This window comes from Xenopus tropicalis, chromosome 2, assembly GCF_000004195.4.
Source record: "Xenopus tropicalis strain Nigerian chromosome 2, UCB_Xtro_10.0, whole genome shotgun sequence".
NCBI classification, from domain to species: Eukaryota; Metazoa; Chordata; class Amphibia; order Anura; family Pipidae; genus Xenopus; species Xenopus tropicalis.
This window is the reverse complement of record NC_030678.2, coordinates 106,297,493-106,323,089: the sequence shown is the minus strand read 5'-3', so window position 1 is coordinate 106,323,089 and position 25,597 is coordinate 106,297,493. Positions and strand designations below refer to the sequence as shown.

The 25,597-nt window shown below is 36.2% G+C and overlaps 1 protein-coding gene across 3 annotated transcripts in view; it reads left to right on the top strand.

The window, feature by feature from the left end:
* The window catches only part of frmpd4 (FERM and PDZ domain containing 4), a 204,973-nt gene that overhangs the window by 49,876 nt on the left and 129,500 nt on the right, over positions 1 to 25,597 (top strand). Inside the window, exon 1 of one of the 3 annotated variants that reach the window (XM_031896994.1) lies at positions 18,701 to 19,296. The exons of the other annotated variants lie outside the window; for them this stretch is intronic. The gene's annotated coding sequence lies outside the window, so the exon portion shown is untranslated. Of the gene's footprint in view, positions 1 to 18,700; positions 19,297 to 25,597 lie in introns of those variants that run through there. 3 annotated transcript variants of the gene reach the window in all.

Here is a 25,597-nt window from a genome sequence, read left to right as displayed (position 1 = left end):
GATATACTTACACTATAGGCACCACAGTCACTCATCATAAGGTCAATCCTTATTCCTAATAGTTGTACATTGACCTACTGCTGTTTGCAAGCTGATCTATAGTGTATTGAATGTGTCTTGAAAAGTCCTTACCTACCTATAACTCATCATGTTGTTTCTGAGTGATGAGACACATGGTCCCACTATTTCTTTCCACCTATTACAACAGAAAAGTTTCTTCCAGAGTATCTGTAGGTCAGGTCAAAACACACATATACTCCTACTATATGAGAGAATCAAGGGAATGAGATAGAGGTACCCTATTTTGGTCTCATATAGCTTAAAAGGCTCTGACTATCATGCTCTTTGTCTATGTAATACTCCCTCTAAATCTTCAACAGACAGGCAGTTTAGATGAATGCTGGAAATTTCTAAAAGTAAGTAACAGGGTGTTAAATACTGCAGTATTCTTTCTCCTGGTAAGCTTGGTTGGAAAGGTGGATTGCATTTAGCAATTACCCAGAGGACTAGATGTTTGGTTTCACCGTATTTGTATATAGACACACACCCATGCACATAGTGTACAGATATTTGTCTTGTGTTCTACAGGCAGTGACATTTTCATGTTGTGCATTATATAATGTTAATAGCTGGCAGCACTAAATCTCCTTTATGCTATCCCTGTGGCCACTTGTATAATTTTACTAATGGAAGCTACAGGGTAGTAATTCAATATGTTTCCCACTTTATATAGCAAGCTTTTAGTTTTAAATGAAAGAACACTAGCAAAAATAAAGAGATCACTGGTGTGGTACTGATATGTCAGTCCACTCTGTATTTTCCTTCTAGTAGTTCTAAATATTTCAGTTAGTTATATGTAAGATGATTGAAAGCATAATGCAAAAGATATAACAATATAAAAAGAAAGCTTCTTTCTCCATGTTCCATTCTTCTACAGCTACAGACAGAGGCAATAGCTAAAATGTCCATTTTATTTTCTCATGAAAAGTTCTGAATGAATACACACAAATATCATGTTGTGATTATGTTCTAGTTCATGAACAGAAGCATATACTGTAACTAGGTTAACAGTTTTTTCACTAGTTTTACAAGGGGACTATTCCATAATATATATATATATATATATATATATATATATATATATATATATATATATATATATTGTGTGGTAGAACACTAATATGTTACTGATTAGTTTATGCAGTAGAGCTAAACTCAAAGAATCCCATTGTTATTTTGAGCCTTAAGATCTTAGCATGATGTTGTTGTACAAACCTGTTAACACCAGAGACAAACAATAGCTAGTGTAAACCTCCTTAGCTTGCTAACTATTCTCTTGTTCTCGTTAACACTTACCCTTGTCCATGGTGGCCAAAATCATAGATGAAATAAACACAAATGGGCAAAGTAATAAATGGCATTAACTACAAATATTTACACAAAGTAAACATTTTTCATTTTGGTCGTCACATGTTTTGCAAACTGATAGCAACTCAATCTTCAATGGGAAAAAAACTATATTGCACATTTTATTTGCAGCACTGCACAGTGTTTGTAATAAAATGTCTTTTATTACAAGCACTGTGCACCTAAAATTATGCCACCTTGAAGATGGTCTTAAAACTACTACAATGTACAATTAAAATTTGTAGTGTAATAAACTGCTTGTTGAACATAATTACATTGTGAAATGCAATTTTTATAACTGGGCCAGTTATGCTATAATGGATGATGTAGGAATGTCAAGTATATGTATTTCCTAGGCCTTACAAGAGAATATAATGAACATTCTCAGTTAGACCCATGATAGTGTTTGGTTGCTTACAACAGGCCTAGCTATAGTTTTAATTTTCCTTTGTCTACATTTCACTTCAGATATGACAATAATCCAGACATTAAAGCCAATGTAATTGTAAGGGACTGAAGGTTTTGTTACCTATTCTCCAGGAGTAAGAGTTAGAATGAGGTTAGCTGAGAGGAGAAATAGAAGAAAAAAGTGTCCTGGGTGTACCTCCCGTAGAATAGGGACTCAAGCGTACAGACCTAGGGGTAGATGTTTACTGCCTAGGTTAGACTTACCCATCAGAGGTCAATTATCAATATATTGACTGAGGCAATGTGGAAGTATCCAATCCCAATAGAGGCCCTCCAAGTCAAGTCAAGTCATCTTCATTGTCATCATATTTGCATATAAAAATATACAATGAGACGAAATTGCAAATTAAGGGATAACTGTACTGTATCTATCTCTGACTATCCTCCCAAAGATTGCTCTACTTTGCTATGAATAAAGAGTTAGCATTTGTTTAAAAAAAAAAACAAAAACACTGGTGCACAGTAGATTTACTTAACTATTTAACAATTTTAATCAACTGTAGTTCAGCAACACCCTTCTTCCACTTAGTCCACAAAGGCCCATTCCCAAAGATTAAGTCACATGTTTATTGATTTGTTTGGTAAGAAAAGTGTTTTCTAGAGCACACACTATATTTAAATATGGGCTCATTAATGTCAGGCAAAGGAATTAGAATATTATTAACCATTTTTAGTGATGAGCGAAACTCAACATTTTTTCGAAATGACGAAAAATTATTGAAAACGCATTGAAGTCAATAGGCAACAAATTTTATTTATTTTATTTTTTTTACTCCAAATGCATTAAATTCAGTGGCCATTTTTTCTCACTCCATTGACTCATTGACATTTTTGTTTTGGCGACTTTTTTGTTGCAGTGAATCTTTGCTGCAGTTTTGGAAAAAAATGTGCTGATGGCGAAATGCAGATTTTTTTGCTGTGAATCCCTGCATCACTAACCATTTTATGTTAATGAAAAATCAGTTAGAATATTTGCTCATCAAAAAAGCAGGTCCCTGTTATTCTTGTCTAGTGAAATTAATTTAGTGTTTTTATGAGACCTTTTCATTTTGAAAGCATTTTAAATAATTAGAGATTAAGCAACATCCCACTGCAGACTGTTTTTAAAGATAATTGTTTTTTTTAATTAAGTGAAAGAACAACTGGAAGAAATCACTATGCTGTTGTCAAGTAAGATGAGCAATATTTACAGCATCCTATTACGGTATTAAAAGTATTTAAAATACATTAAACCATGCTTAGGGGTAACAGAATTTTCTATGGTCATTTATACATGTTATCTAAAAAGGCCTTTCCTATGAAACATTAGGTATGGGTTAGACCTAAGGTAGCCTCTAAAACTTAGGAGCAGACACATAAGGCTAATGCCACACGAAGCGTGCCGAGAGTACGCACCATACACTTGAAACTCCCCCTACCTGTGCCTGCACCTGAATGCATTGAATACGCTCGGGTGCAGGCACATGTAGTTGATATTCACATAAAAACACGAGACTTTGCATTTTCTCACGTTTTTAAGTGGATATTGGCTATATATGCCTGCACTCGAGCGTATTCAGTTCATTCACGTGCAGGCAGAGGTAGAAGTGCATGTAGCGTATTTTTAGCAAACATTTTTAATATGCACTATACGCTACGTGTGGCATAAGCCTTAATTGGATATAGGCAGTAACTGCACTGCCTGTCTTTATCAAATTTAATTAGTGGCATTGTTTTAATCACATTTTCAAAAAACAATAACCTTTTTTTTTTTTTACAAAAACTTGAATTTCAACAACCAGAATATTATGGGTATTAAAATACTGATCTCATCTTCTCTTTCTGTGCCAAACAGAATTTCTTTATCCGTCTAAAGGAAACTATAGAAGCTGGCATAGTAATTTCAGTACTACTCTGGCTGAAGAGAATGTCAACTTTTTTTTATAACTAGGGAAACAAGACAAATTGAAATATGAAATATTTTCAAAGAGTCTGAAGGCCCTATTTGTAAAATGCTGAAGTAGTAACATTTTTACTTTGATTCACTTTGGCAGTTTTTGTCAGTGTTGGAAATGCCTATTTATAAAGCTTCAATTGTAAAGCAACAACATAACATTTTACTGAATCTCTGTTATTTCAACAGCATTTCGATTATCGCAACAAAATAATCGTGAGGTTGCAAAGAAAAAAAAATCCTATCATCTTGCACAAATGAAATGACCTTAGCTAGTAAAGCAATATTTTTGGTGAATCCAGTGTTGCTGTTTATAAATATAATAAATTGAACACAAACAGTTAAGGCTGAAGTTTATTTTTTTTATTAGCCAGTTATACTACTTTGATGTGCTGTAATTTGCCCCTTTTTTCATAAGCATTTTCGTGATATTTGCAATCTTAAGAAATTATCGTATCCAATCCGAATTTATCCCGTTCGGGATTCGAACTCGCGTTTTCATGAATGTGCCCCAATGTCTAGTTATTTCGGAGCAATAACAAATCTGGCAATAATGAAGCATTATTGATTTAAACAATACATAATGACTAATGATGCTGCAAGTTTTTAGAGCAGTCTGGATAACTGATCTTATATACAGTATGTATTCTCTAAAAACTTCTGGGATAAAATTTCAATTGGTAACTATGCAGTTTTAGATGTGGTTACTGATAGGGGATCTATTATCCTAAATGCTTGGAACCTGAGGTCTTAGGGCCGTGACAGACGGGGAGATTAGTCACCCACGACAATCTCCCCGAAATGCCATCCCACTGGCTAGAATGTAAATCGCTGGTGGGATGGCATAGGCGATTTTGGCGCCACGTATGCAGTGATTTACATTCTAGCTGGTGGGATGGCATTTTGGGGAGATTAGTCGCCCGCGACAAGGGAGATTTGTCGCGCGGCAACTTATCTCCCCGTCTGCCATGGCCCTTACAGATAAGGGGTATTTCTGTAATCTGACTCACTGTATTATAGGTCTACTAAAAACATTTTGATAATGTAAATAAATAAAAAAATAACATAGTTTGCTATCAACTTGTTGATTTATTTTAGCTTAGTTACCAAGGTAATGTTTTAATATGATAAATAAAAAGTAAATTCATCAAACAAATAAGAAGTCCTTGTTTATAATAGACTCTATGGAAGATGCCTTCCTATGCTGTAAAGCATAATTGCTATAGAAAATAAAGGGGACAGTGAGGCCTTATGGGAGATCTTTATTTGTATATGTAATAGATACTGTAATTCTGGTAATCCAGCTCTTGTATGCTTTGTAGTCTATTTAAAAGCTCAAAGCAAGTTGTGTAATAAAGAAATTACATATATAATATTTTAATTTTTTCTGTATTAGTCTGAAGATTCACTTATTTGTTTTAGCAGGATACATTTACTTTGAATTTATATGACCATTTCACTGATAGTTGTTTCCCCAGTTTGCTGGAAGTGATTGGCTAAGCTATTTCTATTGTAGTGATGAAACAATGTCACTGTGATTGGACTGGGCAAAATGATTCCTTCCTAGTTTTAGTAAGTCTTCATTTAAAGCTTTTGTTTGTTGTTATAGTAGACAGGAATTCTGTAACAGTTCACTGATTTTAATAATGTATAACAGAATTTAATTCAAGTTAACATATTTGATTAAAAAAACCTCATAGCTTTGGTTTAAAGTTTGATTTTCATCGCAAGATAGAAAATAAATATTTAGTCAGCTTATGCTTTCAGATATATTAGGCCATAAGTGATACATAAGTGATACATGCATTGCTTTTTAAAAGGTGAACAAGTCTTTAATCTAAAAGTGTCTTATTGCTCCATATTTGAAGGAAATGGCATATTTTCAATACAGTACTAGGAGAGTAGAACTTAAGCATTATATGGTACAATAGTATGTTTAATTGAGGTATTTCTAGCATTTTCTATAGGGTTTACACAATACTAGACCTACAGAATCTCCTTTAAACATAATAATAAAGATATATATAATATATATATATATATATATATATATATATATAAAATCAAGATTCATAGCAAAAATTCTTGTACTTCACCTGTGACAGGTACTCATAGATTTACTCTATGCTGATCAAACTGGCTTCATGCAAACAAAAACAAAAAAAAACTACTGATATTAATTTTAGAAATATAAGTATTACTAGTCTATTTGGCAGTTCTGCAACCCGGAAACCAGCCATGATGATAATAAAGTTTTGAGGGATATAATACATTTTAAATGCATGGTACATAACTATACATTTGTATGGCTTGCATTTGTATTTATCTTAGTGGTACATTTGCTAAGCCGCAACTTTTTCAGATTGATCTTTTTGTCACCTAAAACCTGAAAAAAAATTTGGGACTCTTCCAAGATTTATTATGCAACCATTCTGAATCCGAAAATAATCCATCTAAAACCTGTTGAGAGCATGTAGAAGTCAATGGCAGCTCTTTAACAATTGGAAGATCTTAATTTTGCTTTGTGGTTTTAGAGATTTTCAGGATTTTGATGCTGGCTTTTGTGCAACAATACAAAAAAGTCATGGTTATCGTGCAACAAGATGAAAAAGTTGCAGTTTTCGTGACTTTTACCTGATCTGTTTTTCGGTTCCTACTTTAAGTTCAGATCTTTTAATCCCTTTTGTTGAAATGAGTTTTCATGGTTTCTGTCACGGCTGGTATCCCAAAACTCAGAGCAGTCTCCAAGGGCCTGGTCACGGCTCACGTTTCCGCCTATAACCGCCGCCTTTCACGTCGGGAGGAGCCCTTCGCTACTCGGATGCCGCGAGGTCTTACAGAGAGAGACCCAAGGAGAGAGTTCTGAGCAGGCAAGGGAACCAGAACCGTGTTGCAGGGAGAAGGGGTACAAGAATTCGCAGTCAGAGGTCAGGCCGAGGTCAGCAACGTTCAGAGAGTGCAGTACCAAATCAGAGTCCAAAAGAGTAGTCAGAGGTCAGGCCGGGGTCAACAACAATCAGGTCTGTAGTTGGGAATCTGATCAGCTATTATCCTGGCTTCTGCTTTAAACCCAGTGGGTAAGCTGTAGCCTATAGGATAAACCCATGTAAATGGGACTTTTCTAGGAGCCTTAAATGAGAAGGAAAGGCTAAGTCCCTTGGGGGTGCCAAAATGTTAGGCACCCCCAAGTGACTTAGAACGCCTACCTTGTACACCGGGCTGGTGCCCCCGTACGGAGAGAACAGCACCAGCCCGGGGCAGCTGCCGGCGCTTCCTGCTTCTTCCTCGCTTGTGGGCGCATGCGCAGTAGAGTGAAAAGCCGAACTTAAACATTAAAGTCGGCTTTTCACTCTACTGTGCATGCGCCGGCCCACGGATTACAGCAGCAGCGCGCAAAGGAAGGAGGAAGCGGTGTCTACAGGTGCCCCGGGCTGGTGCTGTTTTCTCCTAACAGGGGCACCAGCCCGGGGTACAAGGTAGGTCATGTAAGTCACTTGGGGGTGCCTAACATTTTGGCACCCCCAAGTGACTTAGCCTTTCCTTCTCCTTTAAGGAATTTCTTCCCAGAATCCTGTTATGACTGCAGCGCAATACCAAACAGAATCCGGACGAGTAGTCAAATTCAGGCAAAGGTCAGTTCAGGCGGCAGTACAGGACAAGTCAAGAACAGGCAAGGGTCAAAACAGATCAGAAGCACAAGAATAACACACCCAGGAACTAACAGAAGGTAGACCTACGTTGGGCAGGGATTACAAGCTAAAATCGGCTTAAATATTTGAATTTGGCGCCATAGTGATGTCATGCGCGTGCGCCGAACCGAAACGCGAGTGCGCATAGGCGCCACTGTTTAAAGGACTGCGCGCCGTGCGCGCGCACCCCTAGGAAGAGCCGGCGGGCGTCCCCGCAACAGAGGAGGCGGCGGGCGTCCCCGCCGCCCCACTAGACCACCAGGTACCCTTACAGTTTCATTCACCCACTGATAAATACACTTTTTAAAATCCCCTAGGAATGAATAGAAAGTGGGTGTGTTTTTCTGTGGTGAGCTCTCACATTTCTCACATTTTAATAAATCTATGATAGATTATGTATATAAAGAAGTAAGAGAGTATTAAGTACTATTTTGAAGATTATTCAAGTCTTTCCAGTACAATTCTTATGCAAGCCTTAAAGGGTTACAGTGTTTAGGGATCCACTGGTACTCAGATTGGGCGTATTTTGTTCCATATACCATAACCCATATAGGTTCCTCTCCTAAATATATCTGCACATCACTTTTAAGATTGCATTTGAAATACCTTTATTGCTGCAGCATTAAGCCCGTAATTGGTTTTATCTCTTGAGTAGCTTGGCCAGCCATTTTTAATTATTAGCACATGAAAGTTTTATTATGCCAGCTTTATATTTTTGTGTCCCAGACTTGACCCTAAAGTTTGCGATTGTCCACCTGAAAGCAGTTTGATTAAAAAAACCTGCATTTTTTCAGCTTTTCAATTAAGCCAGTTGAAATAAAGCTGAAGCATGGCTATCCTAAAAGAGATTCCTATATTTTACTCCACTTATGTCTCCTCAGGCTGATGCCACATGTGGCGTTTTTTCTTAGCCTCAAAACGCCGCACAAGCCACACAGCCCCTGACTATGGCGTTTTTCAGCCTAGCACTGGTGACGTAGCAAATCCCGTTTCCATGGTGCTAAAAGTGCGAATGACGATGTGTATTTCCGCTAGGCCTGGCAGCTGCCTTTGTGTATACATAGGAATAGCTGGCTTTGCAAATACTAGCGTATTTCGGCCAACACTTGAAAAATCCGTGCTAAGGCGTTTTCTAGCGTATTTCCGCATTGTGTGGTTTGCTTCGAGTCTTTTCAAGTTATTTCTATGGATGATGATATCGGGCGTTTTTCAGCCGCTGAGAGAATTAGAAAATGCGCAACGTAAAAACGCCACGTGTGGCATCAGCCTAAGTCCTCACATTTTCCCCCTCCTAGCTAGTCTGTAAACATAATGTTGCAGAGCTTGTTCAGGAAAAATTTTGGACCTAAAATTATTATGTTTTGTCTTAAAAGGTGCACTGGATTAGTAAGTCATCTTATATTATATGTTTAATGCATCATTTATAATATACATATATATATATTTATATACAGTATATAAGAAACTCAAATGAAGGGACTGCTCCACACAGGTCTTATGAAGAATAAATGGATTTATTTGCCGACTATAACAGAGACTGATGTTTCGGCTGGTATCCCAGCCTTTTCGTCACACGGCTATTCTTTTGACGCCCGCGACTATTCTTTTTTGATGCCGGCGACAATTTTTGGATGTGCAGCGAATTTTTCCATGACAAATTGTTTCATCCGTTTTGCGAAACAATCCACCAATGGCAAAACGTGGAAATTCGCCGCGAATCCATGCCTGGTGAAACATTTTGCCCATCACTACTAAATAGCCTTTTAGCAGATGTGGCCGGAGGTCAGGTCAGTAAAAAAAGATTTAAAAAGAATGGGATGAATGTAAATCATTTTTAAGGCTTTAAACTATATAAATGTGCATTTAATGGGCAAACATGGTAGACCAACAATATAGTTGTATTAACACAATATAGTTGTATTTGATGTGTTTCTATCCATGGACTTTTATCAGCATTCAGATTTATATATTACATGATAAATCTAGATTTTGAGTGGTGGCTATATTTGTTGCTGTGCCTTTACATTAAATGAGTGCTGATTCATTAGCCTTTCCAGATGAGATGAGAATGATTCTCCCTGTCTTTATTCCTCTTACACCAATACATATTTTTGTTTGCGTGTGTGTGTCACAAAAATAGAAAAGGAATTCCATGCTCAGCAGGGTCTAATTAAATCAATAAATACTTTTGGTTAGTAACTGTAACCTGTTGTTGTTTTCAATTTTTTTTTATTTCTGAGATCTAGATGAAACTGAAGCATTAAATTGAGCAGAAGGCGTGTGAAAGTACATACTGTGAAGCCACTGCTGACAGAGGGAACACAATTGAATTCATATTCAAAACATTTTTTTGTTTGCAGTATGACTTAAATGAGTTGGTGCTTCAAGTAATCTCCCTTGAGATATTATATGGCAGTTTTTCTTAAAATGCATTCTCAGCAAGCTCTTAAAAATGGATTCAACTATTTAATGTGAATAGGGAAGTGCAATTAGCTTTCCTCTAGATGTTGCTAAGCTACTAGTTCCAGTGCATTTTGCTATTGGGGGATGGGTGACCCAGATGATTAGGGTTGTGGCTGAAGGCAAAATAGTGGGGGATATGTACAATATTTCCTAGTTCAGTGAACTCCATCCATTTTAATGATCTTAGTGCACTTAAAATAACCAAATCAAATATTTGATCATGTGCCATGGACATAACACACATTTAGGGGCACATTTACTAATCCACGAACATTAGAAAAGCATCCGAATGCGTTTTTTGTAATGATCTGTATTTTGCGATTTTTTCGTAAATTGTCGTGACTTTTTCGTAGCCATTACGACTTGCTCGTAAATTGTCGCGACTTTTTCGTTGCCATTACGACTTGCTCGTAAATTGTTGCAACTTTTTCGTAGCCATTACTACTTGCTTGTAAATTGTAGCGACTTTTCCGTAGCCGTCGTGCCGAGTACGAAAGTTTCGGATTCATTCAAGCTTCAGTATTGTGCCATTGAGTCCTATGGGAGGCTTCCAAAATCATGCAAAGTCGTAAAGGTTTGCCCGTCGTTTACGAGCGCTCAATACGAAAAAGTTGCGACAATATACGAGCAAGTCGTAATGGCTACGAAAAAGTCGCGACAATTTCCGAGCAAGTCGTAATGGCTACGAAAAAGTCGCGACAATTTACGAGCAAATCGTAATGGCTACGAAAAAGTCGCGACAATTTACAAAAAATTGCAAAATGTTTGTTTCCAATCCGATTTTTTCCCATTCGGGATTCGGATTTGTGGATTAGTAAATCAGCCCCTTAGGGTTATGTAATATAAGGCAATTAGTTTGCCCAGGGACAGTAACCCATAGCAACCAATCAGCAGGTAGAATTTAGTGGTCACCTGTTTAAAAGTAACCTTGTATTAGTTGCTATGGGTTACTGCTCCTGGGCAAACTTTGTACCTTTAATTACATATGGGGGATTGAGTTTAAATGGTTTAAAAGAGTTTACAGGTACTTTGGAATGGAGGTGTGCATGCAAACTGGAGATGGTGCCTATTACATTCTGTCATCAGTTCTTGCTTTATTCCTGTAATCATGTTACCCCGTTATCGCTTTTGGCCTGTCCTGACTCTGCACGTGTGCTGCCTACCCTGACTATTGCAGCCCATAATGTCCATTAAATGCACTTTTTAAAGCAGGCAGCTATGTTTGTAAACCCTACTGTCACAAATGGGATTTAAATCTTTACATTCTGATGCATTCTACAGAAGCTATTTGAATAGGACATAGATCTGAAATATAGTCAGGGCATGGCGAGTTATTCCTACTTCTTTATCTGTGTCACAAGGAGACCGTTATTTTCTCTTTCAAAGATGTATACAACAGTTAAATGTCTCATTTTACTCCATTTGTGGAAAATGAATGCAGATTCTGTATCAAAAGAGCAGGTAAAAGAAGATGAGCAGAAACTCTTGGACAGCTTGAAACAACCAGTGTGACTGTCTAGAGATTCTGATAATAAAAAGTCTAAAGTAGTTCTTTCTACTCTGCAAGGAATGTGTTTGGTTTCAAAGCAAAGGTACAGGTATCTCGGCATGCGACAAAGAAGCGCAAAGTTCCTGGATAGTGTATTCTCAACAGGCAACACATAGCTTTCATTTAACACATTTTTTCAGTTGGAATCAAAATGACTGTGAAGGATCATTACATATTAATGCAGAGGATGCAAGTGGCTTTTTTGAAATTGCCCAGTTAGGACTATAGGACTCCCTCTGAATCTTTACATCATTTTTGGAATAATACTGGCCACAGCTTAATTACAAACAGTTCAAAACAGACATCAACTAATACAATGCATGAGTAACAGACATATAAATATGTACATTTATGTATTGTACTGTGTAACAATTCACACACAGTAAATAATAAACATGGTCATAGTCATGCACCTAATTAAGAACCCCCTGTCTGTTTGCCCTTCTATTAATTGCACAGCAATGTTCCGATAGCTGTCTGTTACAAAGTGACCATTTAAAAGGTCCCAACCCATATTCTCTTGAATAGGTTTTCAAAAATCTTACCAACCATGGTCACCCTCCATAGGGGTTAAACCACTTACCAACAGATACAAAAAAAAACCCTTATTAGGGTGAGCAAGTAGGGACCTTACTTTAGCAGACCAACCTTAAATGGTGGGCTGATATTCTTAACCAAACTCTAAATATAGCCTATCTACTAACAAAAACACTAATCCCCTACCCCAACTCCAAGCTTACCAATGGGCCACTCCCTCAAGCTAAGTTGAGTCAAGCAACCCCTCCTTCAAGCTCCGGCTGTGGCTAACGGTAGGCTTGGTTATTAGGTTATTAACAGAATTCTAAATTGTTGTGCATTTATATTACAGGCAGGGGTCTTTCTGTAATTTGGATCTTTGTACCGTAAGTCTACTAAAAAATCATTTAAACATTAAAGGAACAGTAACACTAAAAAATGAAAGAGCTTTAAAGTAATAAAAATATAATGCACTGTTGCCCTGCACTGGTAAAACTAGTGTGTTTGCTACAGTAACACTACTATAATTTATATAATAAGCTGCTGTGTAGCCATGGGGGCAGCCATTCAAGCTGGAAAAAAGGAGAAAAGGCACAGGCTACATAGCAGATAACAGATAAGCTCTGTAGAATACAATAGTGTTTTATCTGTTATTTGCTATGTGCCTGTGCCTTTTCTCCTTTGAATGGCTGCCTCCATGGCTACATAGCAGCTTATTTATATAAATTATAGTAGACTTTCTGAAGTAAACACACAGTGCAGGGCAGCAGCACATTATATTTTAGTTACTTTTATACACTTTCATTTTTTGGTGTTACTGTTCCTTTAAATAAACCCAATATTGTTGCTTTGCCTTAAATAAGGATTAATTATATTTAGTTGCAAGTACAAGGTCATGTTTTATTATAACAAAGAAACAGAAAATAATTTTTAAAAACATGAATTATTTTTTTAAAATGGGAAATGGCCTTTCCGTAATTTGAATCTTTCTGGCTAATGGGTTTCTGGATAAAAGATCTCATACCTGTACAAACACGGGAAATTTTTAGCTTCTGCTTTGCAATAAACACTGTAGGGCGATAGCCCACCAAGAATTCAGTGTTTCATACAGTCAATTGTAGCAGGCACTCACTTGTAATCCCTTTTTCTGATGGCCTGGGTGCAGTCCAGAAATGAGGTATTCAATGTATAGTAAAGGTCTGCACATCACAGGGCTTAAAACACTTTATTTGGAGGCTGACATTTCTTTTGTGTTTTTTGTTCATTATACAAATGCTATATACTAATATTCTGTGTCTCACTTTGGTGATGTCATATGACATCACTACTAGCACCCTTCCCTCCAAAACATGGTTATTAGACATAGGTTGTTTTATGTATGACCTAAGTATTTCGTAAGACCTGTGAGTGTGGACCTTTCTTTCCTGGTGGATATATATATATTCCCTAGTGATTGGCCTTTAATATATTGGGAGCTTACAAGGCATCAAAAAGAGCACATACCAGAGCTACACGGTGATAACATACTAGATTCATTAAAGCTAGCCCTTTCGTTGAAAAAAGATGGGAGTTTTAAAGAAAAATGTCTTTCCCACTAATACTACAGTAGACAATATAATAGACAATATACAATACTTACCAGAAAATGTTAAATGCTGTTCTGCACTCAGATTTTGAATCCACATACAGCAAGATCTTTTCAATTAACTTTTCATTATCAGACTCTCCAGCCAGACTGTTTGGAGCTTTTCCAGAGTTTTCCTTTATCTTCTTTATTCTTAGACTGTTGATATCTCTTTAGTCCTTTGCAGATGGAGAAAAATAGATAGTTAACAGTTAGAGAGAGCTTTCAAAGGGAAAATAGGCACAATAATAACACCCTGGTGGCATGGAATTGAACAAGGTTTTAGCTCTTGCAGTCTTACCCACAAAAGTACTACAGAAAAAAGAAGGTTGTAAATAAATAAAATAAATATAAAAGTAATGAAATACTATTTTGTGCTGAAAGCAGAACAATGTATTAGTAGATGTAAGCGTTGAACTGGGTATCCCCAGAAGTTTAATGTGCTTTTAAAATTGTTTATACAGTCTTGATAGTTTGACAAATGGAAATTTTTATCTACATTGAGCAGTTGAATTCCATTCTGTGCAATGCAATGCTGTTTTAGATCTCAGTGTTTAGTCTCAGCTTTAACACCCCACCAAACGGATAAGCCCCAAAAGCTAAAGAAATTTAAGCGAGTGGGGCTAAAAGATTATTTGATCTGTAACAAACGTTGCATCTTTTATTACTTTAGCGAAAGTTTATGTAGTCTTTAGATAAGGAATGGCTCATTCAAGGTTGGACTGGCCCTCCAGGCTACCAGGAAAAACCCTGTGGCACCAACCCTGCTGGGCCCTGCCATCTGCCTGCAGCCCGCTCCACTCCCAGCTACTCCTGCTTTGCTGCTTACTTGTTGTGAAAAAATAAAGATGGCTGTGAAACACATGGCTATCTTTATTTTTTTGCAGTAAGTAACCAGAGCGGTAGTGGTGGTGGCTGGGGGTGGAGTGGCAGTGGGCCTTTAAGTCGGTTACCTGGTGGGTCCCAGGTAACCCAGTCTGACCCATGGTAGAATTTTAGCTGCTTCCATTGTCCCCATGATATTTCCCAGCACTAAGGGCAGGGACACACGAAATATACAGTATGATCTGCATCTCTCTCTGCATTTTGTAGCCAGGTGGAGAGAAGTAGATCTCCTCCTATATACTTCCAGCTATACCGAACAGAGCAGAGACTGGCCTGAAAACTGCATGTCCTTGTCCTAAAGTTTGGCCTATTTAAGTTCTCTAGTTTCAAAATGGAATTGTGTTTGTAATTGATTGTCCATGATTATAGCAATGAAAGTGGCTTATATTAAATGGCACTAAGACAAAATAAAAGCCAAAAATGCCTTGCACCTAATATTACTGTAAAGAATTAAAATAAGGAGCATGCAAATGTTAATGATGCTTTGCACAAAAGGGGAATACATTTTGTTCTAACCTACCAGTTTAATGAACATGGCTGCATAGTGGATGCTAATTATCCACTATCATTATTGTCATTGTAAATTGTGAAACCCTTACACTTACTGATTAATATAATATTTACTGGCATATATAATCTTCATTAGAAACCCCTGCAGCTTAGTTGATATAGATAGATCTCAAATAAAGGGCTGCATCAGTCAAATTTTCAGCTCTCTCCCTCTTGAGATATATATACAGTATATATATATATATAGATAGATATGTATAAGAGTCTACACGACAGCACCACACTTCAAAGATTGCTACCATGTAGCTGCCCCTGTGCACAGAACACCATATAGATACCGAATCAAACACAACCAGCACCAAGGGTCTTGTGGTTCAAATAAATATTAGTGTATTATAATTGCATGTACAACCAATGTTTTGGTCCCTTTTGGGACCTTGAAAAAGGTTGTGTTTGATTCGGTATATACATATATATATATATATATACAGGTATGGGATCCATTATCTGGACACCCTTCATCCAGAAAGTCCCATAGACTCCATTATAAGCAAATAATTCTAATTTTTGAAAATTATTTCTCTGTAATAATAAAACAGAAAACCCCATGTCCCGAGCATTCTGGATAATAGGTCCCATACCTGTACTGTATATATAGATATATATGGGAGCTACAAGGTGATAACATACTAGATTCATTACAGTTAGCTCTTTCATAGAAAAATATCCTCCCCACTAATACTACTAACTACAGTAGTTTTTAAACAAATAGAGGCTGGAGGTCCCTGACCCGTAGAGCTTACAATCTATATAAATTGTGAAGGAAGGCTATGTACTGCGATTAAGACAGATTGCTTGTGGTCAGGCCCTAACTTAGGGTGGCACAAACTTAGGGGCAGCATGCCGCCCCGCTGCAGCGAAATTTTTAAATTTTGCTCCCATATGAAGCAATGGGGAGCAATGGGGGCGGGGGTTTGTTCACGCATGCGCGTTGGGGGGCGCAGAATGGGGGCAGCCTCGGGGCGCCCCCAATAGAAATCTGGCGCTGCTTGTAAGGCAATGGCAAAGCCTTTTCGGGAGATTTGTGACCTGTGGCATTGCAGACTTAGCTGTGGGTGGTAAATTTTACCATGTGCCATTGCCATTCAAAATTGGTATTTAACTTAATGGAATTGTCTGCATGGAACAATAACAGCCTCTGTGGACATGAACAAATAAGGAATACAGGGTCTTTTTAAAAAACAAGAACTAATTTATAAAGTGCAGGGCAGGGTGCAAAGTACCCCCTTGTTGCTTATTATTTAGAGGTGCAAGTTAGGCAAGCTGGTGCAGAGTACAGCAGAGCCCTGTACAGGTATAGGGTGAATTATTCAGAATGTTTGGGACCTGTGGCTTTCCAGATAAGGGATTTGTATGTATGTATGTATGTATGTATATTTGTATTTAAATAGCGCTACTTATGTATGCAGCGTTGTACAGCAGAAAAATAAATGAATACTACAAATGGGGGTCATTACAATAATAGATAAATAAAAACAAAGTATGATAATAAATACTAAATACAGTTGCACTGAATATTCCAAGTGAAGCTAAGTGTCAAGAGGATGAGGATGGAGGTCCCTGCCCCAAAGAGCTTGCAATGTAAATGATATTTCTGTAATATGGATCACCATGCATTAAATCATTTAGACATTAAATAAACCCAATAGAATAGTTTTGCCACCAATGTGGATTCATGCATCTTAGTTACCATCAAATACAAGGTACTGTTTTATTATTAAAGAAAAAATATTTTTTTTAAATTAGAATTATTTGCTTAAACTTGGCTCTATAGGAGATCTAAGGAGTTTCTTGATAATGGATCCTATAACTGTACTTGCAGCACATCACTGTGCACCTTGCATTGGCCGGGGTACAGAGCTCAGCAACGCCTATAGTTTGTCCTACAGTACAGATGTGCCCTTCTAAACAACCACTTTTTTTTAGCAGCTTAACATTTAACATCACTATTTGTTCCAGTTTATGATTTCAATCAGTCAAACTGCATTTCTAGAAAGTACTAGATCCTTATACAAATATTATTGATGAAGCATTAAAAATTTGTAGAAACTGGCTCGATCATTACGCAATGTATAAACCACTTTATAGTGTCATATTGTGCTTCCCCCAGTCACCCCTAGGTCAGACAGATGGAGGCCACTGATGTGCATTAGATGAATTAATTGGAGTTTTCATGTTCTTGCACAAGCAGAATCTTCAAAAGTATTCCCTGCTAACTGACTAACTGACATTGCCATAAACTTCACAGGCTCCGGCATTCAACATATAGTAATTATTATGAATTTAGAATTTCAGTTCTTGATATGATCTCTTAGGCTACTAAATTATCTGAGACTGGACCCCATTGTTTATAAAGGACAAATTTGCCACTTTACATTATGGAAAATATATCCTGCATTGCAAGAAAATATTAGATCCCCATATAAATATTATTGATGAGGCAATAAAACATGTTTATAAACTGGTTGGATCATTGTGCAGTATACACACCACTTTATTGTGTCATATTGCATTTTATCCAAGGGATCTGCTAGGATTAAGAGGGCTTTAAAAAACACCTGCGACCTGACCCCAGTATTTATAATACACAAAAATCCACTATATCGCAAGAAAGACTAACCACATGATCAGTATAAGAAGAAACTGAGCTTTTCCTTGTATTAATCTACTTGACAGATGCACTTTTTCTTTACCAAATACATTTTTTGTCTCAGCACACTCTATTGGTACAGCTGTTTTTTTGCAAATCTACACTCCACTTTTCATATTTATGCAGGAATATGTAGAGAAATGAACAGTAAAGAGCTTGTTTATGATGGGTAGGTTCAGCAGTAGGCACAACGGCGTAACATTCAAGTAAGCAGAACCCATGGTCGCGGGAGGATAGGGGGCCCTGGACCACGGGGTCTGCTTCCTCCATAACTACGTATAAATCTTTGCTTTACATCAACTCTCATGTATGGGGTTACATAAACCCATATATGTCTTACAAATAAAAACATCAGCTACTTTATAATTTGATATTTGCATTAGTGGCCTACTTTTACAGAAACACAGGTAAAATGAGACAATTATTGTTATTATAATGCCTATACTAAAATAGTCTGGGATGCAAGTTCACAATAAATGCTTTAAAAAAACAGCAGTATTAAAATATAATTAAAATGATCCATTTCTAAAAGGTGAAGGGGTTCCATTTAACCATAAACAATGGACAACATGTAAATACTTTTAAATAAACAAGTGATAACTGTATGCTCTTTGCACCAGTGGTTAATATAAAAATTAACACTCTGTAGGAATGAAAAAAACACACTTTGAAATCCCACTGGCACCCAACAAGTTAACTTTGACTTTTTTAATTTCTTAGAATAAGCAGTTGTTAATAGTAAATAGCCTGAAACAAGGTAATTGCGGAAGATAATACCAGCCAGTGTAATTCAACAACATGTCTGTAATGAGAGCTCATTGGGAATGCAGTACTGGTTCCTCAAGCATTAGGCATTCTCCTCATGTTTCACATAAATGCATCCTGTCCTCATGAGAGGATGGGCAGTGCATTTGCTCTGCTTCATTCGTACTGAATGTAAGGAAAAGGAGAAAAACCAGCAAATACTCAGCAGCAGCCTAGGGTATTGCGAAGCCAGGGAAAAGGTTAAGTCCTTTTGCATCTTCTTTTCATTGGATGGTGTGATCTGGGGGTGTTCTTGGTATAGTTCTTGCTGGGATTATAGACTGCAGCATTGCGTGCTGTACCTGACAGAGACAAGAATAATAATCCAAGGAGCTGGGATAGAGTTTCCCCACATTGCATCAAATTCCTTCACTTGTTGTATACTGCTCAGGCTGATAAAATATTTGCAGAAGATGCTGTAGAAAATGACATTTTTATTGGAAGCCTTTGGCAGCATTTTATTATCAGTGGAAAGAGAAGCAAAGCCATTTCCAGTCATTCGCACTTTCCTGCCTTGTTAAAATATCCGAAGACTGGTTTCCACAACTGTACTTTGTGCATGAGTAGCGACCAGAGAATTATTAAAGAGAATTGGGGCTGAGGCAATCGTTGCAAATTAACTTGTTTATCCACAGTATATTCTATGGGATCAGCACAGTTTGGAGCCAGCTGACGTTCCTAAGTGAGACACAGACATCTTTTTTGCTGTAACAGTCTTAAGAGATAACAGCCCAAAAGGTAAGGTAAAGGCAAAAATATTAGCCAATCACTATTTCATTATTTCATTTTTAATTAAGCTTATGATTAGAGAAAGACCTAGCAACAAAGAAGTGTATACAATTGTACCTCAGTTATGGCACATCTCTGCTATATTTATATATATAGTATACAGAGATATCTAACTGTTGTGTTTTTATAAGCTATGTTATTTTTGAGAATGCATTGTTTGTTGCCTATCCTCTATCCTTTAAAAGCCAGCCACAGAAACAAATGATAAAAGGCAATAAATCCATTATAATTGTGCTAATCTGTGTGTAAAAGGGTTTATCTTGGCAGCTATATGGTATTATGTAACCCACTCACACTGTCAGCATAAGTTCTTTAGGACTTAACTTTATGAAAACAGTATATCAATGGTAATTGCACTGCTGGAAAATATAATTAGCTAAACTCTTGCAGATTGCATTTAGTTTGATAAAAAAGAAGGATAATTGACAGGGTATCAGGCAGACTTTGTATGGGCCAATGCTTGTGCATAATCAATATTTATGTGATTGATGTTTTTTTTTTTGGTATAAATAGAATATAACACATAGCCATAACCAGTATGAATAGTGTTATGAATAGGGTCATTTTAATAAGCAGCTGGTATTGAATATAGCATTCTTATTGACAATGAACTTTCCCTTTACACACTCTTTTTATACATGTATACATTATCTACATATATATATATATATATATATATATATATATATATATATATATATATATTAGAAAGAGTGCCGCACACACAGGGACTTTTTATTCCAACGTTTCGAGCACAACCAGTGTTTTTCAATCATATAAATCATATATACAAAAAGTTAATTTTTATTAGAAAATAGAAAAAAGAAACATTGTTTCAGTCCACCACAGGGACCTTCGTCAGGAGTCAAAAAAGCAGTACCACACATATATATATATATATATTTATTTATTTATTTTTTATAGCTCAGCTAATGCACGAGGATCAACATTCTAAATAATCAGCTCTATGTACTATTGTTCTAAACAATTCTCAGGTTCTCTTAGAAATAAAGCAGTTTGTTTTGGAATTGCATTGGCTGTCTTAAATAAAGCACAAAAACATGCACAGCCACAAATGCTAAATGTGTGTGTGTACTCTGAGTGTGTATGTTCTCTGGTGCTTACAACAACTAGTTCATATCATCAAAATACCGAAGAGTTTTTCTCTAAAAAAGGTTGATGAAGTAACTTCCTCAGCTAATAGTATCAAGGTAGACGAAAAGGTCAACTCAGAAAGATTAATAAAGTACCTAAACTTTATTATCATGGCCCTATAACCACAAAATATTGTAACTTACAGTCCCTTCTGTGGGTGTGATTATCCAATGTTTCCACCATTCCTAATGAAATTGCTGCATCCCAAGAATCAGGAAGCACATTGGAATAAAATAATATGCTTTTAAAACTTATTCAGTTTTTTATTGTTTGGATTTTTTCTAACCATTATATATTTCCTCTTTTTTTCTTCTCAAAGTGTTTCTTTCTTGGTATTTGCTGCTGTGAAAAATTACTAAGGAAGTGCAAGTAATTATATTTTAAGTACTATGGAATGCAGGGTGTTTTGACCGCTGCTCCATTCAGAAAGAAAACAGTGGTGGCCAAAACAGCCATATTTGCCTGTCTTTGCCTTTGCCACTTCCCTTAAATATATAAATAGGAAATGTGCTGTTTAAAGCAAATATTACAGTGATGAAAAGTGGTGGCAGAGTATTGGCAGTCATAATGTAGTATTAGATATTAGAGCAAGATGGCAGAGCCAGACCTTACAACTATTTTAATTAACTATTGAAGCTAGACACCAAAACAGAGAGACTTGGTAAAAGATAATGATTTAACAGAGCCATATCAAATCAAATATACAACATTAACATTAGTGTTAAATATTTCGACAGTTTTCTAAAATGAGAGAGGATTGTATGTGCCGAATTTCCAGTAAGAATACAAACTAGTAGTACAGCCTTTATTAGGTTTTCTGTGTCTGTAAATGATTTATAGAGAACATGGCAGATAGTCATTGTTTGGTATTTGCCATTTAGCTATTGTGGTTAATTACAGGAAGATTTTTTTCCTGGAAAGAGTTTACATGAAAAGAGTGCTTTCCAGTATTCACTTAAATGTTTACATTACTACTATATTAAAAACGATCCTAATTTCTTTAAAGCAAATATGGAAGGCTAAAGGTAAAATGCTTGTATAAAATCAGGAGTTAGAAAGCATCTGAAAAGACATGAACATGGTTTCTTTCATGCCAATCATTTCCAGAGACAGATTTGATTTTTTTAAGGTAATAAAACTATGCATGACATCATTTTCATCAAACATTTCTAAATTACCATTTAATATTTATTTAGGTCCAGACCCCATTTGCTATACAATATATTGTACATATATAGAATAGACCATGAATGCCAAATCAACTTACCAACCTTACTCTCCTGAAAAAGTCTAAAGGTCACTATTCCATATCTCTGCAGCCTCTCTACAGACACAGTTAACCACCCACACCTCCTAGACATTTGGTACTTAGCTTGTTTTCGATATACTGCTGTTTCTAATCATTCTTATTTTTCTAATCGTTCCTTTAAAGTTGTTTTCTCCAATTCAACCTCCACCTAAATCCCTCTCTTTGGTCCTCAAGGTTGTGTCTTAGGCTGTCTACTGTTCTCTACACTTCTCTAGCAAAACTCTATACTTCTCTAGGAAAAAGTAAATTAGACCACAGTACCACCTTCATGCCGATGACATCTAAATTACCAGTTTACTCCTGAACTCTCTCCTTCTGTCCATTCCCAAGTTACAGAATCTCTTTCTGCTACTTTCGCTTGGATGTCATAGTGTCACCTGAAACTGTATCTCTCTAAAGCTGAATTTATTCTATTTCCTTCAACTTTTTCCCCTGTACCTCAGGTTTCACTCACAGTCAGTAACATCTTTTAATCAACCACACAGAAGTGGAATTATCTGCACATCCAAAGACTTGCTAAATCCATTTGCTTCCATCTGTGCGACATTGCCTAAATACAACCTTACCTCAGCTTAGATACAACCAAAACAGTATCTTACTATTTCCCACCTGACTTACTCCTTGCAGGCGTTCAAATAAATAGCCTTTAAAGCTTAAATCAGTTCTAAATGCTGCTGCTATATTCATTTTACCTTTTACCTTCATTTTATCTCAATCCCCTCTAAAAAAAAAAATAAATAAAATTACTACATTCATATTTAAGGCCTTTATCAATGAAGTTGCCCCTATAGCTCAGCTTTGATCTCAAAATGCACTTCTTCATGCAACCTATGCTCTGCTCCTAAACTTCATCTCTTTTCTCCTCTCATCACTCATCATCCAGTTCCTGCCTGTAAGAGTTCTCGTGGGCTTCTACCAGTCTCTGTCTTCAGATATAAGGCTCCCTACATTTCAAATTTCAATTTTAAATGCTCCCTAAAGACCAACCTATTTAGAGAAGCATGTTCAATGAATATTGACTGATCAGACATTAACTTATCATAAATCACCTAATTGTTTTTGTATTCTTTATGTTTCAAATGTACCCTATCCCTTTAGATTGTAAACTTTTGGTAGTAGGGCCTTATTTTTACTTTGATTCATTATTGTAAGGCCCCCTATGTAAATTGCTGTGTAACTTGCTGGTCTTATATAAATAGGAGAGAATAATGATGATGGAGTTGTGCCTATACAATACCCTCCCACAAAGTATTCTAGAAATACTGTTCATTGTGTTTTTTTTGGTTCTTTACAAACCTGTAGAGACCATAGTCCTTTGGCAGTGAAGTTATAGCTTTTCAGAATACATATTTTACTATGCAAACTGTTATTTAACATCATATAAAGTCATGGTGTAATAGTTTCAAATCATGTTGCCTTTGGACACAGTTAGTGCTTGCTTCTTTTCAGTATGCAGGGAAATTACTGCAAATAATCACTTTTAGCATTGGACTAGCTTGCATGGTCAGCAAAATGTCCTCAAACTGTTAGAATTGGGCATTTCATTATGTGTGCTTTTCCTTGAGGAATTAATTATTTAGGCCTAGTGCAAATAAAGGTGTTTCGTAGATGTTGCATACCTACATTTAAACCTTGCAGCCAATTTTTAATGCAAATTGAAGATTTACAGAACCTCTAAGAATATTGAGAGAGATAATATAAAGATGGCATTTAACAACTTTTAGTAGGATCTCCATTTGGTTTCTCATTTTAGAGTATCCGCCATTGGTTTTCTGTATATAAACGTTGCTATTTATAACATATATAATCTGTAGGAAAAAGGAATACAGAATTTATATGGTGAGTCCTGAGGCAGAATATATTTGCTGCTGTCAAATTTCCTGTTACATTTGAATCAAATCAGACACACAAGAAAATAGGAATGTGTATTTCTCCTTTCAGTAAATTTATGGTCCAATGCTTCACTGTTTACTCATTGACCAAATCTCCATTTTTTCTTTGTCTTCCTTACTCGGATTCTTGTTTCCTATGCTTCCCTTTCTACTCTTATTTATACCATTTTCGTAATTCTTGCTTCTTAGTGTAACAAATTCTTATATGGTTGTCAACTATGTAAATAGTAGTTCTATTTTTTCTAATGAAATGTGATATATGTAAATGCAAAGCCTCCTTGCAAAAGCAAAAATGATTAATCTGAACTTTTTTGGCTGCCTAAATGGATAATGATTTAAAGCTACTGGGCATTGTTGATCCTTTATTCCCATTCTTTCTTTATCTGCCCACCCTGGCAGGTTCCCTACATTGAATTCTACAGGTTATTGAAGGGAATATAAATGCACGATTTGCACATTTTTTAAATTGGTAAACACACATAACACACATTTTTAAATTGGTAAACATTAATTGGTTCATAAATTCCAACCTACACAGTCCTGGACATTGCACAAGTGCTCATAGCAAAGAGTCCGATTTTTCTTTAATTTTAATTACTTTAATTACTTGATTGGATGTAATTGCAATTTAGAATTGTGATCCAACATAGGGGCAGATTTATCAAAATGTGAGTTTAGAGCTTAATACATAAAAACTCACCCACATTCTATTCATTCCTATGGGATTTGAAGACGATAACATCAGTACCCTGTAGATGAGGACCTCTAGACACTTAGGGCCTGATTTATTAATGCTTCTTACATTTTAACTTTTTTTAACCTTTTACTTTTAATTACCTTTCATTTATTTATCTATTTTCCCATTTGTTCCAAAGTGAAAAATACTTGCTTAAGTACTTTCTTTCCAATGGGACACACATCAAGGAGTCAGGCTTTGGGCAGTTAATATTGTAGTCAAACACATTCTAATTAACTGACATGTATCAGTTTTGATAAATGTGCCAATTCATTAAAACTTTCCTGATTGTCAGGAAAATGCTCTTGATGGTCATGAAGGTTTCATTAAATGGAGAAAATATTGTACTGCTTAGAATTCTTCAGGATTAACCAGTTTAAATTTGATCAAACAGCCCCTTAACAATGGGTTGGAAACAAGCATTGACCACTTATTGTCATTTTATGGTTTCTCTAAGATCAGTCTTTCAAAGTCAGTGATTTCTAGGTAATTTAATACTGAATATATTCTATAACTCCAAATTAAACACTTTAAAGGAACAGTAACACTAAAAAATAAAAATATTTTAAAATAATTAAAGTATAATGTACTGTTGCCCTGCACTGGTAAAAGTTGTGTGTTTTCTTCATAAACACTACTACAGTTGATATAAATACACTGCTGTGTAGCCATGGGGGCAGCCATTTAAATTGAAAAAAGGAGAAAAGGCACAGGTTACACAAGAAGATACCAGATAAACTGCGTAGAATACAATAGGAATTTATGCTACTTATCTGTTATCTGCTTAGTAACCTGTGCCTTTTCTCCTTTTTTCAATTTAAATGGCTGCCCCCATGGCTACACAGCAGGGTATTTATATAAACTGCAGTAGTGTTTATGAAGAAAACACACAACTTTTACCAGTGCAGAGCAATAGTATATAATATATTATTTTTATACACTTTAATTTTTTGGTGTTACTGTTCCTTTAAGGAACAGTAGTTTGAGGATTGCCCCATAGAACAAATGTCTGCACAGGTGCAGCAAGGTACCCAGCCAAGATCTTTGCATTGATCACCCTTCTGTAATAAAAACAAGTATATTTTGCTTGTTGTTTACAATAATATGGTACATTGTGGCCATCTGTCTAAACAACTAGAATTAAACTTTGAATTCTGA